General features: G+C 41.2%; 1 protein-coding gene and 1 long non-coding RNA gene across 3 annotated transcripts in view; one reads left to right on the top strand and one right to left on the bottom strand.

The window, feature by feature from the left end:
- Nucleotides 1–16,161, bottom strand: part of LOC143020863 (uncharacterized) — a 117,985-nt gene extending 101,824 nt beyond the window's left edge. Inside the window, exon 1 of the long non-coding RNA XR_012965946.1 lies at nt 15,668–16,161. This is a non-coding gene — a long non-coding RNA (uncharacterized LOC143020863). The remainder of the gene's footprint in view (nt 1–15,667) is intronic.
- Nucleotides 1–20,582, top strand: part of LOC143020856 (F-box and leucine-rich repeat protein 13-like) — a 71,343-nt gene that overhangs the window by 3,015 nt on the left and 47,746 nt on the right. The gene's annotated exons all lie outside the window — the stretch shown is intronic.

Here is a 20,582-nt window from a genome sequence, read left to right as displayed (position 1 = left end):
GCATGGCGTGCGCATAAAATGACGTGCTATTGTGCTCGTCATCGACGGTGGCGCCTCTGGTGGTGTTTAACCTACCTAGCTATATCGTTTCATGTACACAAGTGAACAAATACCAATGATAGAAATGGTTGCTAAAAGTTGTAAACAGAATTTGGTAAGTTTTTAGTTGTGCACATCTATGCAACATAGCAATAGAAAATTATTAAATTTGTAAATTATAATAGATCAACATATGTGATTTTCTTGGCAGAGATCAATAACAAAGAAGTTGCTAAAACCTATTTACTAATGAACAAAGTCATGGCAGTTGAATGGTACGCCATGTTTGTTTTGATAGATGCCAAGGTTGAAGAAATGAAAGGATGATAAATTGGTCTATTCTAACCTAACCTAACCAAACCTACCTACCTAACCTAACGTAACCTATGTAACCTAACCAATATTTAGTAATCTGGCACCTCAAATTCTAAAGATCATCTGGGTCATTGTTGTCATGGATGCTGATGGCCTGATTATTATTATACCTCGGACAGTTAACAGATGACGGCAGAACCCCATGTTCTTTCATATAGTCCAAGGAAGCCCTATGTCTTTTTAATAGTGCATGTTAATGTCACCTGGAGTTGGAGAACACCAGATCCACAAAGTGAAAGCCATCATCTAACTGACATTGACTGGACTGGACAGATGACAACATGGCGTCTTGACTGTATCCTAGCGGCTTATTTCGTTAGTAGATTTGCTTGTAGCAAGTTTTTTTATTTCCACCAAGAAAATCACATATTACATTCATGTATTATAATTTACAAAATTAATATTTAATTTTCTAATACCAAATCGCATAGGTGTGCACAAATTAAAAAATACAAAAATATTCATTTCGTAAATTATAATGCATGAAAGTAATATGCTATTTTCTTGTCAGAAATAAATAACAAACCTTGCTACAAGCAAATCTACTAATGAATGAAGCCACTAGGATACAGTCCAGACACCATGTTGTCGTCTGTCCAGTTCAGTCACTATCAATTAGGCCAGTGGTTCCCAACTGGTGTGCCATGGCATCAAGGAGTGCTGTGAGATCACCTGAGGCTGCCACCAAAATTCAGGTCAAAAACAATTTCCACTGATGTTGAATCAACAAAATACTGACAAACTAGAATTTACATACATACATATACCAAGGCTTTTTTCCCCCCTTACCAGGGGGGTAGCCAAAAAGGACAATGCACAAAAACATTCCCACCCATTTCATCCCCGAAAACACTCCACACCCCTCCACCCTCCCTCCCATCTTAGCACCTCCTAGATGACGGGTCATCCTTGCACCCTGTCCAATGCCCTGGGTCAGAAGCAGTGTCGCAGGACACAGCACATCCACAGCAAGGCCGCTTCATTAAATCGGCGACCCCCCCTCTCCGTCCCCCCATATAAAGAATTTAGATTTTCTAATAAGGGTGCCAGGGACTTCTGAAAGGCTTGGCAAGGGTGCCTCAAGCCAGAAAAGGTTGGGAACCACTGAATTAGACAATGGCTTTCACTTTAGGGACTGGGTGTTCTCCAACTCTAGGTGACATTGATAAGCGCTATTACAAAGACAATAGGGTTTCCTTGGACTTTTTGAGAGAACATGGGGTTCTGCCGTCTTCTATTAATTGCCCGAGGTACAATAATAATCAGGCCCTCAGCATATGTGACAACGATAACAATCCGGATGATCTTTAGAATTTGAGGTACCAAATTACTGAATATAGGTTAGGTTACATAGTTTAGTTAGGTTAGGTTAGAATAGATCAATTTGTCATCCTTTCATTTCCTCAACCTTGGCACCTACCAAAAACATGGCATATCATTCAACTGCCACGACTTCATTAATAAATTGGTTTTAGCAACTTTTTTTTTTTTTTATTGATTTCTGCCAAAATTACATATGTTGTATTATAATTTATAAAATTAATAAATAATTTTGCATAGGTGTGGAATTCTAAAGATTTACCATCTAATTTTCTATTACTAGATTGTGAAGATGTGAACTTCTAAAAATTCACCCACATTTATCCTCGGGTACATATCATGCCAAAAAAGATGGAGTCGTAGATTAGGTAGAGAATTTTCTGAGGAGGGATGACAGAATCTAAGTGACCAGCCTTTGTCTTTCAGTGGAGATAAGTCTCTATCTATTGAAGAACACTGCACAATTGTTCTGTAGGTATGTCAGTTACAGTACCCAATATAGGGTATGTAGAACTTTGACCTAGTGTCTGTGAGAATTAATTTGTATAGCAAAAGCTTAGTTAAGGATTAATGAGATGAAATAGACAGATTGTCATATCTCAAAATTTCTGAAGCTCGTAATTAAAAGCTGTAGAAAAAAATAGTGTATCAAAATACTGGAAAACCAGGGTATTTTATTAGAAGTGCACCTACGTGATATAGCAGGAGGAAATAGAAGGAAGGGTAGTGAGTGGTGGGATGAAGAAACAAAGAAGGTTGTAGAAAAGAAGTGTTTTCACAGATTGGTTACAAAATAGGACGAGGGAGTCATATGAGAGGTACAAAGAAATGAGAAGTAAAGCACAAGATAAAGGAAGCAAAGAGGAGATCAGATGTGAAATGGGGTAAGAGTATGACAAAAATTTGAAAGTAATAAAAAGATGTTTTGGAAAGAAATTAAGAGAAGAAGAGGAGACAAATCAAGTAGAGAAGAAAAGGTAAAAGGTGCAGATGGAGAGATGATACTGGAAGAGCAAAATTGGCAGTATTTTAGGGAGTTGCTAAATGTGAAGGAGGATAGGGAGGGAAAGGTAGTTGCAGTGGAAAGTGCTAAGAAAATGAGTGTGATGAGTGAGGAGAATGGAGGAGAAATAAGGAAGGATGAAGTGAAGGCAGTTGTTAAGATGATGAGAGCAGGTAAGGCACCTGGTCTGGATGGATGCCATGCAGAATGTCTGAAGAAAGGAGGTACAGTGATGATGGACTGGCTGGTGAGGTTATTCAATGTTTGTTTGAGAGAGGGTAATGTGCCGGAGGACTGGAGGAGTGCCCGTGTAGTTCCACTTTACAAGGGAAAAAGGGGACAAATGTGAGTGTAGTAGTTACAGAGGGATTAGCTTGTTAAGTATAGTTGGGAAGGCTTATGGGAAAATCTTGATTGAGAGGATTAGGAGAGGAACATAAAGAGTAATTGGTGAAGAACAGTGTGGATTTAGGACAGGTAGAGGTTGTGTAGATCAGATTTTTGTGATGAGACAGATATGTGAGAAAGCTATAGGAAAAGGAAAGGATTTTATGGATCTGGAAAAGGCTTATGACAGGGTAGACAGGAAGGCACGGTGGGAGGTACTGCAGATATTCAGGATAGGAGAAAAGCTTTTAGGAGCTGTCAAGAGTTTTTACGAGAGTAGTAGTGTGTGTGGCAGGATTAGAAATGGAGAGAGTGAGTGGTTTGAGGTAAAGGTGGGATTTCGTCAGGGATGTGTTATGTCGCCCTGGCTGTTCAACTTATACATGGATGGGGTGGTGTGAGAGGTAAATGCAAGGGTGGTGGGTCAGGGATTGGAGATGGTTTAGAGAAAATGGAGAAAAGTGGGAGGTGAGCCAGCTGTTGTTTGCAGACAACACTGCGCTTGTGTCAGGATCAGAGGAGGGATTGAGGAAGTTAGTGACAGAGTTTGGGAGAGTGTGTGAAAGAAGGAAGTTAAAGATAAATGTGTGTAAAAGTAAGGTGATGAGATGTACAAGAGGTGAAAGTGACAGCAGACTGGAAGCGAACATTAAGGGAGAGAGACTGGAGGAAGTGGATAGTTATAGATACTAGGGTGTGAATCTGGCAGGAAAAGGAGGGGTGGAGGTAGAATGTAGATTGAGAGAAGCAAGTAAATGCCTTGGTGGATTAAAAAATGTAATGAGAAATAGACATTTGGGAATGGATGCTAAGAGGAGGTTGTATGAAGGAGTGATTGTGCCGACAGCACTGTATGGGGCAGAAACATGGAACATAAGAGAGGAAGAGAAAATGAGTTTGAATGTGTTTGAGATGAGGTGTCTGAGAAGTATGATAGGGGTCACTAGGCTAGATAGAGTGAGAAATGAGGTGAGGAGGAGGACAGGGGTGGTAAGGGAGTTGGGAGATAGGGTGGATGAAAGAGTATTGAGATGGATTGGGCACATGGAAAGAATGAGTGAAGAAAGACTAGTAAAAGAGGTATGGAAGGCAGATGTAGTGGGGGGTGAACATGAGGGGACGGCCTAGGATATGATGGATGGATGGATGGGGTAAAAGGGGCTTTGGGGAAGAGGGGAATGTCTGTTGAAGAAGGACAGGAGAGGACAGAAGGTGGGTGAATGGAGAATGGTTGTATATGGATGATGATGTGATGCATGAGGTGGAATGGGTGGGGGATGGGGGGTGAGGTAGTATGTGTGAGAGAAATTTGATGCAGCCCAAAGAGATTTCTCCCTGTCTTTTCCTTTTCTGCATGGGGGGACAGAGAGGGGGCCGCCAATTTAATGAAGCGACCTTGCTGTGGATGTGCTGTGTCTTGCGACACTGCTTCTGACCCAGGGCAGTGGCCAAGATGTAGGGATGACCCGTCATCCAGGAGGTGCCAAGATAGAGGGTGGAGGGGAGTGGAGTGTATTAGGGATGGAATGTAATGGGTGGGAATGGTTTTTATGCCTGTTTTTTGGCTACCTCCCTTGTAAGGGGGAAAAGCCTTTGGTATATGTATGTAAATCATAATACAGCAATGTAATATGTATTTCTTGGTGGAAATCAATAACTATAATCCTTGCTAAAAGCAAATAAACTACTGAATGAAGCCACAAGCATAACATCAAGATGCCATGTTGTCTGTCCAGTCCAGTCCAGTCAATATCATTTAGAGACGATGGCTTTCACATTGTGCACCAGGTGTTCTTCAACTCCAGGTGACATAAGTGTTGTTACAAAGACAATAGGGCTTCCTTCAAGCTGTGCAACAACTCTGTTCCCTGCAGTCCAATCGAGTACTTAATCAGGCTGTCAGCATCTGTGATGACAAATGGGATGATCTTTAGAATTACAGGTACCACATTACTAAATACACTTTAGGTTAGATGAATTTATCATCCTTTCATTTCTTCGACTTTGGCATTTATCAAAACAAACATGGTGCATCATTCATCCACCATGAGTTCATTCATTAGTAAATTGGTTTTAGGGTCATTCCATGTCAATTCAAACAAGATTTTTTTTTTCACAGACCGATTTTCTTGCAAATTACAGTACTTGTAGACCTCAATGAGATCAATTCAATGGAATTTGTCTCACCTCTGTAGGTCAAATGGTTTCTGAGATATGACCCCTCGAATTTTGGTCTAAAAGGTAATTGAAAAAAAAAATGGAAGAAAAGCTCAAACTCCGAGATCTTTGCACCTACGGAAATCATTCTGATACAATTTTAAAGCTAATAAGATTCCCCACAACCTTTATTAATGCATATATTTCCTTTTAAGGTCAAACAAACAAAAAATTGACCTTTGACCTTGAAAATGCATATATTTCCTTTTAAGGTCAAACAAAAAAAATTGACCTTTGACCTTGAAAAGATTACTTGACATAGAATTTTTTTCTTTTTTCTTCTTTTTTAACTTCACCTAAAATTTGTACATATGTATAGCATAGTGTTCATAAAGAATTTTCTTTGACATTTTTTTTATTTTAGGAACTACAGATTTTTATGTGAGCACAACTTAGCCGAAAAAGTGACTATTTTGGTGTTGTGTACTGTTAAATACACTATTGTAATCACCATGTACAGGAGTCCCTCAAATAACATGGGGGATAGGTTCCTGAAATTACCGCGTATGACCAAATCTGCGTATGCTGACATTCCATATTAAATACCGGTATATACTGTACCCCAGGTAGTTTTTGCAGCTTGCAGGATGGTAATGTAGACCTAAGCTTCAGAACACTTTACCTCACAGCTAATATCCACTGTAAAAGTTCATTTATAACATCATGCAAATTAATTTTAAAAAAGAATAATGCAAATGCAATTGTACAAATATAATATTTATTATGTATCCTATGTACAGTGAAAGCCCTTGTATCCGGCACCATTGGGACCATAGGCATACCGGATACTTGAAAATTCCGGATATTTGAAGGTTTAAGAAAATACATCTATATTCACTCACTTTATTCACTAACCTTATCAATTTACACCAACATCACAGCATCAACAGTCACCTTGTTTACAAAAAACACGTGGAACACCATAAGCGACGCCGTCAACGACATATCCAAACAAGTCTTGAACCCACACTGGCGGCTATCGTCTGTTGGTTTACAAGTTCTCGGGGACACGGTCGAGTTGACCACAACCCCGCTATTGAATGCCTTCAATGCCTTCGAATGGATGATGCAATGCGCAATCTTGGCGGCAGCGGCCAACAACGAGTCGAATTACCACCAACACCCTTCTGCCATTCTGGACTGCGAACCACCTACAGCGATTTCGGCCGTTTGGTATCGGCCAGATTAGATAGAATCGTTTCACTCTTTTGTTACACTTTAGTGAGCGTCGTTGCATGGAAACGCGACATTTACGACAAATCGAATGGTGTTGAAACGCCCGTAAGAGTGCGCCCCGATGACGACCTCGAGGTCGAGATCCTAGAGCGCGTCGACCGTTTCGTTTTACCAGGCTGCGGATCCGCCATCGCGCACAAGTATGCCGCGTCCTCCATCAAAAGGATCGCCATTACCACGACGGAGGCGGAAACGACGGCCCCCGCTTTCGAGGGAGCCTTTTACGATACCGTGCTGAGCAACCAAGTGATGGGAAAATTAATCCCGCTCCTTTCAGACGAATACGCGTTTCTTCTCAAGAAGGTCGAAAACTTGGTAGCGGCCGCCCCGGTAGATGCGACACGCCGTGCTTCCCTCTCCGAGTCGGAACGCAGAGCGGAAGATGCCATACCGAAAGCCGTTAATATCGGCCCGCATAAGATGATGAGCGGGGAACTAGACACGAGAGGGGTAGAGGCTTTCCATCGCGAGGTGAAACGACAGATGAAAGACGATCCCAACCTGACGGTGGAAAAGGCGGTCGATGCCATTTTTTCAACCAGACAACTCTTGTTTTCTAATTTTGCAATAACGGGTGCATATAGTACTGCGGTCTATTATTGTTTGTGGAACTTTATGTTTCTTGCCGCCGGCACTGCAACGGTACCCAGAGTTCCAGAGAGGAGGGTTTGTAGACGCTTGTTGACCGATTTGATATTGCTAGATTTCCATTCCCTTCTACTCTGTCCAAAATGTTCGATTGGCATCATTCACAAGGCTACAGAATCTTTTGATTTTGTGGATGCGCTCAAATACGGAACCGAGGAACAAGTAGAATGCAAGATGGCACGGGCGTTTGGGTATTACAACGAAGGTCCGACGTCGGTACAGGATTGCTTCAAAACGCTTCTCGGTCTGAAATGGTCACCTCCGCATACGTCTCACGAAGGCAACCAACAGTTGGTCGAGTTTGACAACAAGTTGATTCAATTATCCCTGGATAACAACAATGTTGAATACACCAAGGAATGTAGCAGCAGTCCAGCAATACAAACACATCCGTGGCGTGAACGAAGTGGCGGTGGGAGACAAAGTGAGCGCCAGCCGCCATGCAGTATGGCTCACAGCGCACTCCTCTGGCGGCAGCGGGAGCAACTACAAAAAATATGCCGGATATTTGAAGTTGCCGGTAACTAGGGTGCCAGATACAAGGGCTTTCACTGTAATATACAAAACAATGTAAATATACTGTAGTCTGCACCTGAGAGGCACTGCGAGTTGATCAGCTACACCCCTGCCACCTCCTGGTCCCCTCCCATCTTCCCTCTCTCGTCCTGTTAGCTGGCTTGTCCTGACACCTGTTTGTGTCGCTGGCCACCACCACCATCACTCAAATTCTATGAAATATACACCCAAACAACTCTTAGAATTCAACACTCATGGGCTACTAAGCATAAATAAAAATAAAAATTACGTATGTGACAACATCTTTGAATGTGCCAATACAGACGCTCCTCTACTTACGTTCATTCGTTTTACGTTATTTTTATTTTACGTTTGAACTGACTAAAAAAAATGGTAAAAAACAAAAAAAAAATTTTGAGTGAATTTTTTAGTTTAGCGAGCTCTCCGTAGTACGAGACGTTGAAATGATACTTACGCATGACGCTGCGTCCATTGTTTACATGGCACAAACGACAGACTGAACGTGCCTTGCCTCCTCCTCCTCCACCATCTCACTTTATGTTGCTTGAATTTAATTTATTTGAAATTAATGTTATTATTTTACAATGTTATGTCTATAATTAATGATTTAGGGGTGTTTTATAAGATACGGTAATAGAATTTATGGATGTATAGTATAGTATGAACGGTTTTACATTACTGGAATGTACAGTAACAACTTACGTTCATTTTCACGTTACGTTCGGCTGTTTGGAACGTAACTAAAATGTAAGTTGAGGAGCGTCTGTATAGTGATGCTCACAACTTACTTTACTCAAGTCATGGAAGTGGATTCGCTCCGCCACGTTGTCCCCTCTCGTCAGCTGACCACTCATCCCAACCCCCTCTCCCGGCTGTGGCTATCGGCTGCACCACTGTGAAATAAACACCAAATAACTCTCAATATTCAACATACAGAAAATTTATTTTAATCATATATGCGAATAATGTTCACTCAAAATTAAATTGATATCACATCATCATCAGATATCACATCATCATCAGAGTTGTCACAGTCCTTGGACTGGGTGGAGGTGATGGAAGCAGGGGAGTCAGGCAAGAGATCCAGTGCAGTGTGAGTAAAAACTACAGTTGCCTAATGTCGTCGGCTGAGTAGAGCTGGCTGAGGTAAAGAGAAGAATGTGGTGATTTTTGGTTGTTCAACCTCTCGCCTCAGTTCTTTGATAATTTCCAAATACGGAGCGAATCCATTTTCCATGCTATTCTTGACTGTCAGAGCTCTGTCTAGGGATGGATCATATGCTGTAAATAGATCAATTGTGGGTTTCAAACTTCTTTGAACTTCACAAAGTTTATCTAAAGTCCAAGCTGGTGGTGGTGGTGTGCCGCGATCTTCCTCCTCTTGCTCTTTTTCCTCCTCACGTAGCAATTCTTCTATTTCTTCTTCCGTTAGTTCTTCCCCTGTGTGGTTCAACAATTCATCACTAATTTCTTGCTCCCTCATGTCTGAAAATCCGACACCACTCAGAATTCTAGCGTAGCTCTTTATCTTGAAGACTTCAGCATCCGCAGTCAGAAAACCAGTAAAATCATTGACTGCAGATGACCACAACTTTTTCCAACACGCGTTCATGCAATGTGTAGTGAGTTCATCGTGGCACATTTTCACCATAGAGATACAGTGTGCAATGTTATGCTTTTTCCACCATGATCTTACATCCTCTCCCTCCTCATCAATTGCTTTCAACATGTTAGAAAAGTTGCGAGAGACATACTTGGCCTTCAACACGGCAATTACACCTTGGTCTAAAGGTTGAATGAGGGAAGTGGTATTTTTGGGGAGAAATTCCACTTAATGTTGGGGTGAGCAAACCTGAGCAAATCGGGGTGGCCGGGGCAGTTATCAACAAGAAGCAATACCTTGAAATCCAACCCTTTAGTTGTTAAACATCTCTCCACCTCAGGCACAAAACAGTTGTGGAACCAATCTGTGAACAGTGCAGCTGTTACCCAGGCTTTCTCATTTGCTCGATAGAATACTGGCAGCTGGTTTAAGTCTTTCCCCTTAAGAGCACGTGGTCTCTTAGCTCTGTACAGGAACATAGGCTTGATCATATGTCCAGCTGAATTTCCACACAACAAAAGGGAAACGCGATCCTTCTGGGCTTTGAATCCTGGCACTTGTTTTTCCTCTTGAGATATGAATGTTCTAGCTGGCATCTTCTTCCACCAAAGTCCTGTTTCGTCTGCATTGAATACTTGCTCTGGTAAATATCCATTGTCTTTAATTATCTTTTCCAACTTCTCTGGAAAAGCTTCTGCTGCCACGTGATCAGCAGAAGCTGACTCTCCCATGATTCTTAAATTGTGCAGAATGAACCTTTTCTTGTACTTATCAAACCAGCCTTTGCTGGCCACAAAAGGTCACTTTTCTTCACACTTTTCACTGAAGTAGTTATACATTTTCTTGGCCTTTTCTCTGATGCTGAGCGAGTCTAAAGAAACATGACGATTCAGATCTTTGATCCAAACATTCAGGGCTTTCTCCATCTGATTCAGTGCCGTATTTCTGATGTGATGCGCCACTTTAGCAGAAACAGGAGCACAATGTGTCACGGCATGTCTGATGTCCTTTTCACATTTTTTATGGTTCGCACAGAAGATTTATCAAGTCCGTATTCTCTGGCACATGCTGCATAGGACATACCACTTTTCAGTTTGTCCAAAATGACGATTTTTTTTCTGATAATGTCATACACTTCCTTTCTCACTTAGCAATTTTTTCATCCTTTCCTTGAATCATTGTCTTTGTTGGCTTAGAGGAGCATTTCGGTGCCATGTGGAGAACACGTGGAGGGGTAATGAACATGACTTCCAGAGCAATTTACCAGCACTATGAATGGTGAGAGACTGAGGAATGGGTCACCGCACAGGTCGCGGGAACAGGTAGAATCAAGCATATCACTAATGGATTGCAACCAACAAACCACCTTAACTTTACATAAATGATCAAAGTGAGACAAAACAGCAATAATTAAATATTGTAAAGTGGAATATAATAATAAAATAAAATTAAATGAATATAAGAAGTAAAATACAAAATATATACAGCTGTTCCTCATATAACGCGGTTTATTTTAATGCCCCCACTCACCCTCTCCTCCCCTCCCTCCCTCCTGCATCAGTACCAGGAGGTTGACACGTGACCTCAGGCAGCCACCCACGGCTATCCCCTCGCCCCACACCCTTGTTTGAGCAGTTCCCAGTGTACATAATGACCGTGTTATATGAGGATCGACTGTATATGGTAAAATAGAAAGCAGTCACCACAAATGTTTGCGATGTTGCCACGTGTGTGTGTATGCGTGCTCAACTCACCGCGAATTTTAAAACGGTTCTCTACATTTGAGATGGTTTTGAAATAAAATCCGCATATGATTGAATCCGCGATAATTGAGGGACTCCTGTACAGTACTTACACCAGTACCCTTGCTTTTTTATGAATATCTAATGTATGCTTTAATAAAATACTGCTCTATATGCATATTCTATTAAAATAGTATTTAGGATGAAACCTTGAAATTGGATGATACATACATATATACATATACCAAGGCTTTTTCCCCCATACAAGGGAGGTAGCCAAAAAGGAAAAGGCATAAAATCATTCCCACCCATTCCATCCCTGAATACACTCCACACCCCTCCACCCTCCCTGAATACACTCCACACCCCTCCACCCTCCCTCTTATCTTAGCACCTCCTGGATGACTGGTCATCCCTGCACCTTGTCCACTGCCCTGGGTCAGAAGCAGTGTCGCAAGACACAGCACATCCACAGCAAGGCCACTTCATTAAATCGGCAACCCCCCCTCTCCGTCCCCCCAATGCATAAAAGGAGAAGACGGGGAGAAATCCATTCGGGCTGCGTCAGATTTTGCTCACGCATACTACCTCATCCCCCATCCCCCCTCCCATTCCACCTCATGCATCACAACATCATCCATATACAACCATTCTCCATTCACCCCTGTCTTCCTTCCTCAACAGACATTCCCCTCTTCCCCAACAGACATTCCCCTCTTCCCCAAAGCCCCCTTCACCCCATCCATCCACCTCATCCTAGGACGTCCCCTCATGTTCACTCCCTCCACATCTGCCTTCCATACTTCTTTTACTAGTCTTTCTTCACTCATTCTTTCCATGTGTCCAAACCATCCTAATACTCTTTCATCAACCCTATCTCCCAACTCCCTTTCCACCCCCCCCCCCTTTTCTTCTCCTCACCTCCTCATTTCTCACTATCTAGCCTAGTAACCCCCATCATACTTCTCCAAGCTGTGCTCATGTAAAAATCTGTAGCTCCTAAAATAAACATTTCTCAATGAAAATTTTATTTATGAACACTTTGCTATACATATGTACAAATTTTTAGGGAAAGTTGCAAAGAAAATTCTGTCAAGTGACCTATTCATGGTCAAAGATCAAATTAAAGGTCAACTTTTTTGTTTGACAATGAAAAGAAATATATGCATTAATAAAGGTTGTGGGATAATCTTGTTAACTTTGAAATTGTATCGGAATGATCTCTGTAGGTGCAGTAGTCTCAGAAATTTGACTTTGAACTTTTTCACTTTTTTGCAAAAATTACCATTTTGACCCAAATTTGAGGGGTCATATTTCAGAAACCATTTGACCTATAGAGGCAAGACACACACCATTGAATTTGTCTCATTAAGGTTTATCAGTACAGTAATTTGCAAGAAAATATGAGTCTGTGGCAAAAATGACTGGTTGAATTGCCATGGAATGATCCTTTATCAACTTTTTTGTTACTAATTTCCATCAAGAAAAACTCGTTATGTTGAAGTATTTACAAAACTAATTGTTAATTTCCTATTGGTATATCGTGTAAGTGTGCACTTCTAAAAATTTACCAAAACCAGTTTATATTATGAATTTGATTCTGATTAAATAGAACAGAAGGATGCTAAATGACACAATATGATTTTTTTATTATTATTGCACACCTAAATGATAAAGCAATAGAAAGTTAATTTTCTAAATTATAATATATCAATGTAATATATATTTTTCTTAGCTGAAATCAATAAAAAAGAAAAATGACTAAAAGCAAATACACTACCGAACAAAGCTAAGACAATCAGTTTGAGATGCCGTGTTGTCATCTGTCCGAGCCTGTCAATGTCAGTTTGACGATGCTGATGATTTGTATTGGGTGTTCTACCTGTAGTGAGATCAACATATATATTTTTCTTGATGCATATACCAAAGGCTGTTTCCCTCTTACACGGAGGGTAGCCAAAAAGAAGGCATAGAAATCACTCCCACCCATTTCATTTCCCATATATTCCATTCCCCTCCACCCTCCCTCTCTCCCTATCTTGGCACCTCCTGGATGACGGGTCATCCCTGCATCCTGTCCACTGCCCTGGGTCAGAAGCAGTGTCGCAAGACACAGCACATCCACAGCAGGGCCGCTTTTTCTTGATGGAAATCAATAAAATAAAAATGCTAAAAGCAAATACACTATCAGAGTTGTAGCATTGGGTTCAAGATGTCATGTTGTCATCTCTCCAGTCCTGTCAATGTCAATTTGACAATGCCATTGATGTTGCATACTGGTTGTTTTCCTACCCCAAGTGACATCACCATGCTACATATTTTTAAACTGCTACAGAGCTGAGCTTCATTCTTTCCTTCAAACTATGAAACTTCTCTATACCCCACTATCAGATCAGATGCCAAAAATGGCTGTCAGCCTCCCTGATGACCTCTATATTGTACTGCATTATGAAATGCAGGTTAAGTTAAGTTTGATGAATTTATACTTTAATTTCTTCAACCTCCACATCTATCAACACAGATGGCATTTCAAGCACATTATTGTATAACTTTTAGCAACTTTTTCTGTTATAGATTTCTAGAAAAAAAGTATATTGTGTTGATGTATTATAATTTACAAAATGAATTGTTTTCTAATGCTATATTGGGTAGGTGTGCACGTCTATAAATTTACCCTGTTTTTGGCCTGGTGAACCTAGCCCAGCCTTTTATTTTAGTGGAAGAAAAGGTCAGGAATCAATATGCCAAAAACAAGTCCAAATGAGACTGGTCATTACTTATTTTATCATAAACATTAAGCAAACTGCTTACCATGTTAAATTTCTCCTCTTCCTAACATAGAATTGACAAGAGGTACCTGCACAGAGTGGTTCTGTAAGGATATGAGAGAGAGATGTCCCCATTATGTCCATTTTCAAACTCTGTCAACATCCTTGTTTCCAATTAGAAATGTAACCCCAAGGGGCTGACATTCAGCTGTCAGGCTGTACTCTAAATCTCTATCAAATTTGTATTTCCTCCACTATTAAACATAAGGCAAGCTGATAAACTGCAGCAGCTTCCTCCTCCTACTACTTTTAGCTGATGACTTAGACAACACAGACATCATCCCAAAGATAGATAGATCTGTGGGAAGGCTCAAGGACTAGTGTTAACTGCTGTGGGACTGCATGATTCCAGTCAGTATAACTTGAGGGAACAATTGATTGATTACTGTTGGGCAAGGAGCATCACTGAAAAGATGCCACTGCCTGGGAATTGAACCTGGGACCTCTCATTGTCTGGGCAGACATACTTAGCGATTACACCACAATTGCCTCTAGTGACCACTTGCACATCTCTCTTCCCTGGGCCTCTGCCAGTTTGGTAATGTGTACCACTGCAGGACCCTGCTCACTGTGACTTATTGGGAAGGGAGCGTCACTGAAAAACTGGCACTGCCTGGGAATCAAGCCCAGGGCCTCTTGCTGTCTAGGCAGGCATGCTTACTAATTACACCATGGTCACATGTAGTGACCACTCACACATGAGACAGTTATTCATATTCATGATATTCTTTGAAGTAACACAAACACACTTGACCTCCATCTTAAGAGAGATCAATATAGAGAAATTTACATACATCAACCCCAAGTCACCATCGATAACACTGTTGTCTTCCACATTCATTTGTCATTTCAAACTTGTAGTTAGACAGGACATTATAGTTTATGTATTGACTGTAATTAGAGTGTTTTTATAGCATTTTATGCTTGATTTGATTGTATTTATCTAGTATTATACAGGAAGGGAACTATGCTTGTGGTGACCAGTCTTAAAATCTTGAATAGTGTTTGCACACACTGTTTCTTTATCTAATTTATTCCAGGTATCCACCACTCTGTGTGGGAAGCTATTCTTTTTCAAATCTCTTCTATAATTATCCTTTTTGAGTTTTTCATGTCCTCTTGTTTTCCCATTGCCCCAAGTTTTGCTGACTGGAAACCAGTAGTCTCTAAGCAGCTAGTAATAGTCTTTAGGGCATCATATACATCTAGTAAAGAAACCTTGAATTGATGTCTGCAATGTATTAATGTCATATTGCTTCCATGTCACCAGCTGATGGTAATAGGGGGGTGGAGCCATTGGTTGTCAGGTGGAGGAAATATAGATGAAGTTGATAAAGAGGGATCCTGGGCCACATCTGAATACCGAATGTCAGGCCCTTGAGGCTGTACCTCCAAATGGAAGTGAGGGAGTTGATAGGGTTTGTAGATGAGTTGCAGGGAGAAGAGTGTCTCTGATGTTCTCGCAGGACAATCGCTTCATTCAGGTACCCAGTGTCAGTACCTGCATTTGAAATACGTGGCACATTAGATAATGACATCCTGCTATGCTGGTTAATATTTTGTCCATCTTTTTAAACCTTTGGATGATGAATGACGAGGACATAATTGTTGTAGTCCTACAATACAAGTTAAAATATATATATACAGGTAAACGTCGACTTACGATGGCCGCGACTTACGATTGTTCGACTTTACGATGACGACGACGACGACGACGATATGATAATTTAACCCCTTCCATACGGTGCCGCACACGTAGGCGTCATGAGGAGCAAGTGGATTCGCGACGCTGCCATATCGGCGTCTTGATTATATTTATTGTAGTCGCCCCTGTGTTTTTACATTCTCTCAAATGATTCATTCTCTGTGGTTTTCAAAATTCGCGGGTGAAAGAGAGAACGATCGATATAAGCGGTGACTATATTTTATGATGCGAGTATTACGTCACGTCGTACGGCTGGCATTGGCTGCTGCCCGCGAGATTTAAGTCCCGTACTGAAAATACATATTATAGTGTTTGAATATGGTAAAAAGGATAAAAATAATTAAATAAACTACTGTACATGTTTAATAGGCTATATTCAGTATCTCTGGTGGTTAATATACAGGTAGGCTAGGTACAGTGACCACGGAACAGAGTGGGGATCGACTTACGATGAGATCGTCTTACGATGGCTCTATCGAAACCTAATGCCATCGTAAGTCGACGTTTACCTGTATATATATATATGTAATATATATATATATAATATTATCTTCCTGCTTCTTGTCTTCAAGAGCTGTCAACACCTTCACCTGTCTTAAGGTGCATGACATTTTCTTTCCAGACTGGATGTAAGGTCATTTATAAATTTTTATTGTATTTCTTCTACCTTTTCTCATATGGAGAACTGACAGCCAGCAGCTGTTCTTCTTCCAGTACTGCAAGCTGGTGACTGAAACAGTCCCACACTGATACAACAGAGTACTGCCCAATGTTTTTTCCCAGAGAGATTTATGTTAAGGCCAGAGGATCATTGCCAGCTGTTGGGGTGGGGTGCTAGTCAGTGATCTTAACTAACCATTATTATTGTATCAAACCATGTGTGTGTGTGTGTGTGCGTGAGACTTGTTATATTAGATGTGACTAGGCTTTTTTTTTTCAAGTGTGGATTAGTATTCAAGACTAGGTGAATGCTTTAGAACTTTTCAAGTGGGGTCCTGTTCTTGGCCATTGCTATACCTTACCCTGACCAGATCTGATGTATCAAACCTTGGAGAGATAAGATAGAGAAGTTTGTAAGTGATGTGGCAGAGGTTGGTACACCCATGTAACTTATAAAAAATGTTGGGAGAAGCCTTTGTTCTGGATTAGATACAGAATGAGGGATTGGTTGATCACTACAGTCTCAAGTTTATCGATCTTTATACCAAAGGCTTATAAAGAAAGTAGCCAAGTCAATGGCACGCACCCATTCCTCTTCCATCCAACCCCATTTGTTTCCTTCTCTTCTTAGTTCCTTGTAGATGAAGTCATCCCTCTCTCCCTCCCACTGCCCAGGTCTGAAGCAATGTAGCATTACATAACATATCCATAGCAGAGCCACTTCATTTGCACAGCGACCCTCCCTCCTCTTCCCCTTATGCAAAAAATGGAAAAGATGGGAAGAAATCCTTTTGGTCTGCATCAAAATAGATTAAGGAGACAATATGTTTATATGTATTCCTTCACATCACTGAGACTAGTCTTGGCAATGTATTTTTGATATTCTGACAAGCATATCCTTGTTCATTGTTTCGGTGCCTTGACCCTCTACTCTGCTTTTCGTATCAAATGCTTTGTATTTTGCTATGAACAGCTGTTCTGTTATTTGTTTATCTTTTTCTTTGTTGTCCACCTTGTCCAGTTCTCCCTTATTTTTTTTAAATCCTTGTGTTCAGGAAGTAAAATAATACCCAAGATTTTTCTTTTAAGGTTTATTTAGGAATGTGATGGTCCATTTTTATTATTTCCATCAGGCAAGTGCAGTAACGGTTTTGTTGGTGTATATCAATTTCAGCTTCAAGTTGCATCATATCGGCTGTGTACACCAGGCACCTAAGTTAGATGAAAACAGTCATTTATTGAGTCTGTCATTCAGTTGCCATAGTTCTCCCTTGCAAGAGACCCGAGATACTTCGGTAAATACAGCCTAACCCTAATTAGAATGTGGTATAATTCGTAGGTTTTCTATGAGAAAAGGATATACCTACTAGGTGGACTCCCCTGAAGGTAGCTATCATTTTAGACAACTAGGCAAAATGCTATATGTAACTGGATAACAGTGCCTTTATTTAGCTTGAACAAAACCTGTGAAAAATATCAGCCTGTTGGGAAGATGAATTAGAAGGAACATGTTTGTGTTTACAAGGAAAGGTTTCATAGGATCAGTCCAAACTTGTATCATCCTCTGCATTTACTGACATTTATTTTTCCATGCTTCAAACCTGTCGAGAGCCAGAGTAGCACAGACTATGCAAGTCCCTTCATGTGGTGGATTTATTTTATTTATTTATTTATTATTATTATTTATTTTTCCCTGTGGTGGGGGAAAAGAATACTGCCACCAACTATTCCCACTTGGATCGTAAGAGGCGAGAAGAAAGGGACGGGGATTGGGACTAGGCATCCTTCTCCTTGTAGCCCCACAGGGGAAATTCCTAAAAGAAAAAAAGAAGGCATAAGAGGGGCTGGAAATCCTCGGACCAGCACCCTAAGGTTTGGGTCTTTTAATGTGCGTGGATGTGGTACAGATGAGAGTAAAAGGGAAGAGATAGGTAGTATGTTTGTGAGAAGAAAGATGGATGTGTTGGCTTTGAGTGAAACTAAGTTGAAAGGGAAGGGTGAGTGTAAGTTTGGGAGTGTAAGTGGGAGGTTATCAGGAGTGAAGAGATAGTTAAACGGGTAGTGGAGTGGAAGGAGGTTTGCTCAAGGATAATATGGATGAAGGTGAAACTGGGAAAGGAGATGTGGGTCTTTGTAAGTACATATGGGCCTGGCAGTGAGAAGAGTGTAGAAGAAAGGGAGGCCTTTTGGATAGATCTGAATGAGTGCATAGAGGATTTGGGAAGAAATGTCAATGTGATAGTACTGGGAGACCTTAATGCTAGAGTGGGAAATGGTCCAATCGATGGAGTGGTTGGGAAATGTGGAGTTCCAGGAAAGAATTGTAGTGGAGAGTTGATGGTGGAAATGTGTCTAGAGAGTTGATGATAGCAAATACAGTGTTTTGGAAGAAAGTCAAGCATAAGTACACATGGTAGAGGGTGGTAGATAGAGCGCTAATGGATTATGTAGTGGTAAATTGGATTATGATAGGAAGAGTTAAGGATGTACATGTGCTAAGGGGAGAGGGTGGGGGAATATCAGATCATTTTTTGGTGGAAGGTAAGTTGAAAGTGGAGGATAGATGGAGGAAGAGGAAAGGGACAAAAGGTAGGGAGGTAGTGAACTCTGAAGGAGAAGGAGTAAGGAAAGAAGCTGAGGGAGGAGTGGGAGGGAGTAAAGGGTAGAGTAGAGCTGGGTGTGGAGGAGGAATGGGGATGGTTCAAGGAGGGAGTCATAAAGTGTGCAAGGATGGTGTGTGGAACAAGAAGGACAGGGGGAAATAGAAGAAAGGGTAGTGAATGGTGAGATGAGGAAACAAAGAAGGTTGTAGAAGAGAAGAAGCGAGCTTTCACAGATTGGTTACAAAATAGGACGAGGGAGTCATATGAGAGGTACAAAGGAAAGAAAAGAGAAGTAAAGCAAAAGGTAAAGGTTGCAAAGAGGAGAGCAGATGTGAAATGGGGTAAGAGTTTGACAGAAAATTTTGAAAGTAATAAAAAGATGTTTTGGAGAGAAATTAAGAGTAAGAGGAGGCGAATCAAGTAGAGAAGAAAAGGTAAAAGGTGCAGATGGAGAGATGATAATGGAAGAGAAGGCAGTAAGGGGAAGATGGGCAGAATATTTTAGGGAGTTGCTAAATGTGAAGGAGGATAGGGAAGGAAAGATTGCTGCAGTGGGAAGTGCGAAGAAAATGAGAGTGATGAATGAGGAGAATGGAGGAGAAATAAGGAAGGATGAGGTGAAGGCAGTTGTTAAAATGATGAAAGCAGGTAAGGCACCTGGTCTGGATGGATGCCATGCGGAATGTCTGAAAAAGAGAGGTACAGTGATGGTGGACTGGCTGGTGAGGTTATTTAATGTTTGTTGGAGAGAGAAGGTAGAGTGCCGGAGGACTGGAGGAGTGCCTGTATAGTTCCTCTTTACGAGGGAAAAGGGGACAAGTGTGAATGTAGTAGTTTCAGAGGGATTAGCTTGTTAAGTGTAGTTGGGAAGGCTTATGGGAGGGTCTTGATTGAGAGGATTAGGAGAGGAACAGAGGGAGTAATTGGTGAGGAACAGTGTGGATTTAGGACGGGTAGAGGTTGTGTAGATCAGATCTTTGTGGTAAGAGAGATATGTGAGAAAGCTATAGGAAAGGGGAAGGATGTTTTTTTGGCTTTTATGGATCTGGAAAAGGCTTATGATAGGGTAGACAGGAAGGCACTGTGGGAGGTTATGCAGATATTCAGGATAGGAGGAAAGCTTCTGGGAGCTGTCGAGAGTTTGTATGAGAATAGTAGAGCTTGTGTCAGGATTGGAAATGGAGAGAGTGAGTGGTTCGAGGTAAAGGTGGGACTTCGTCAAGGATGCGTAATGTCTCCCTGGCTGTTCAACTTATACATGGATGGGGTGGTGCAAGAGGTAAATGCAAGGGTAGTGGGCAAGGGATTGGAGATGGTTAAAGAAAATGGAGAAAAGTGGGAGGTGAGCCAGCTGTTGTTTGCGGACGACACTGCGCTTGTGGCAGGATCGGAGGAGGGATTGAGGAAGTTGGTGGCAGAGTTTGGGAGAGTATGTGATAGAAGAAAGCTAAAGATAAATGTGGGTAAAAGTAAGGTGATGAGATGTACAAGGGGTGAAAGTGGCAGTAGACTGGAAGTGCGCATTAACCACTTCAGTACGGGACTTAAATCTCGCGGGCAGCAGCCAATGCCAGCCGTATGACGTAACGTAATAATATTCGCATCATAAAATATAGTCGCCGCTTATATCGATCGTTCTCTCTTTCACCCGCGAATTTTGAAAACCACAGAGAATGGGA

Source organism: Oratosquilla oratoria, chromosome 41 (genome assembly GCF_046742065.1).
Source record: "Oratosquilla oratoria isolate Oo_2021 chromosome 41, ASM4674206v1, whole genome shotgun sequence".
NCBI lineage: Eukaryota > Metazoa > Arthropoda > Malacostraca > Stomatopoda > Squillidae > Oratosquilla > Oratosquilla oratoria.
Note: the sequence above shows the minus strand (reverse complement) of the source record. Positions and strands in the feature narration are given on the sequence as shown.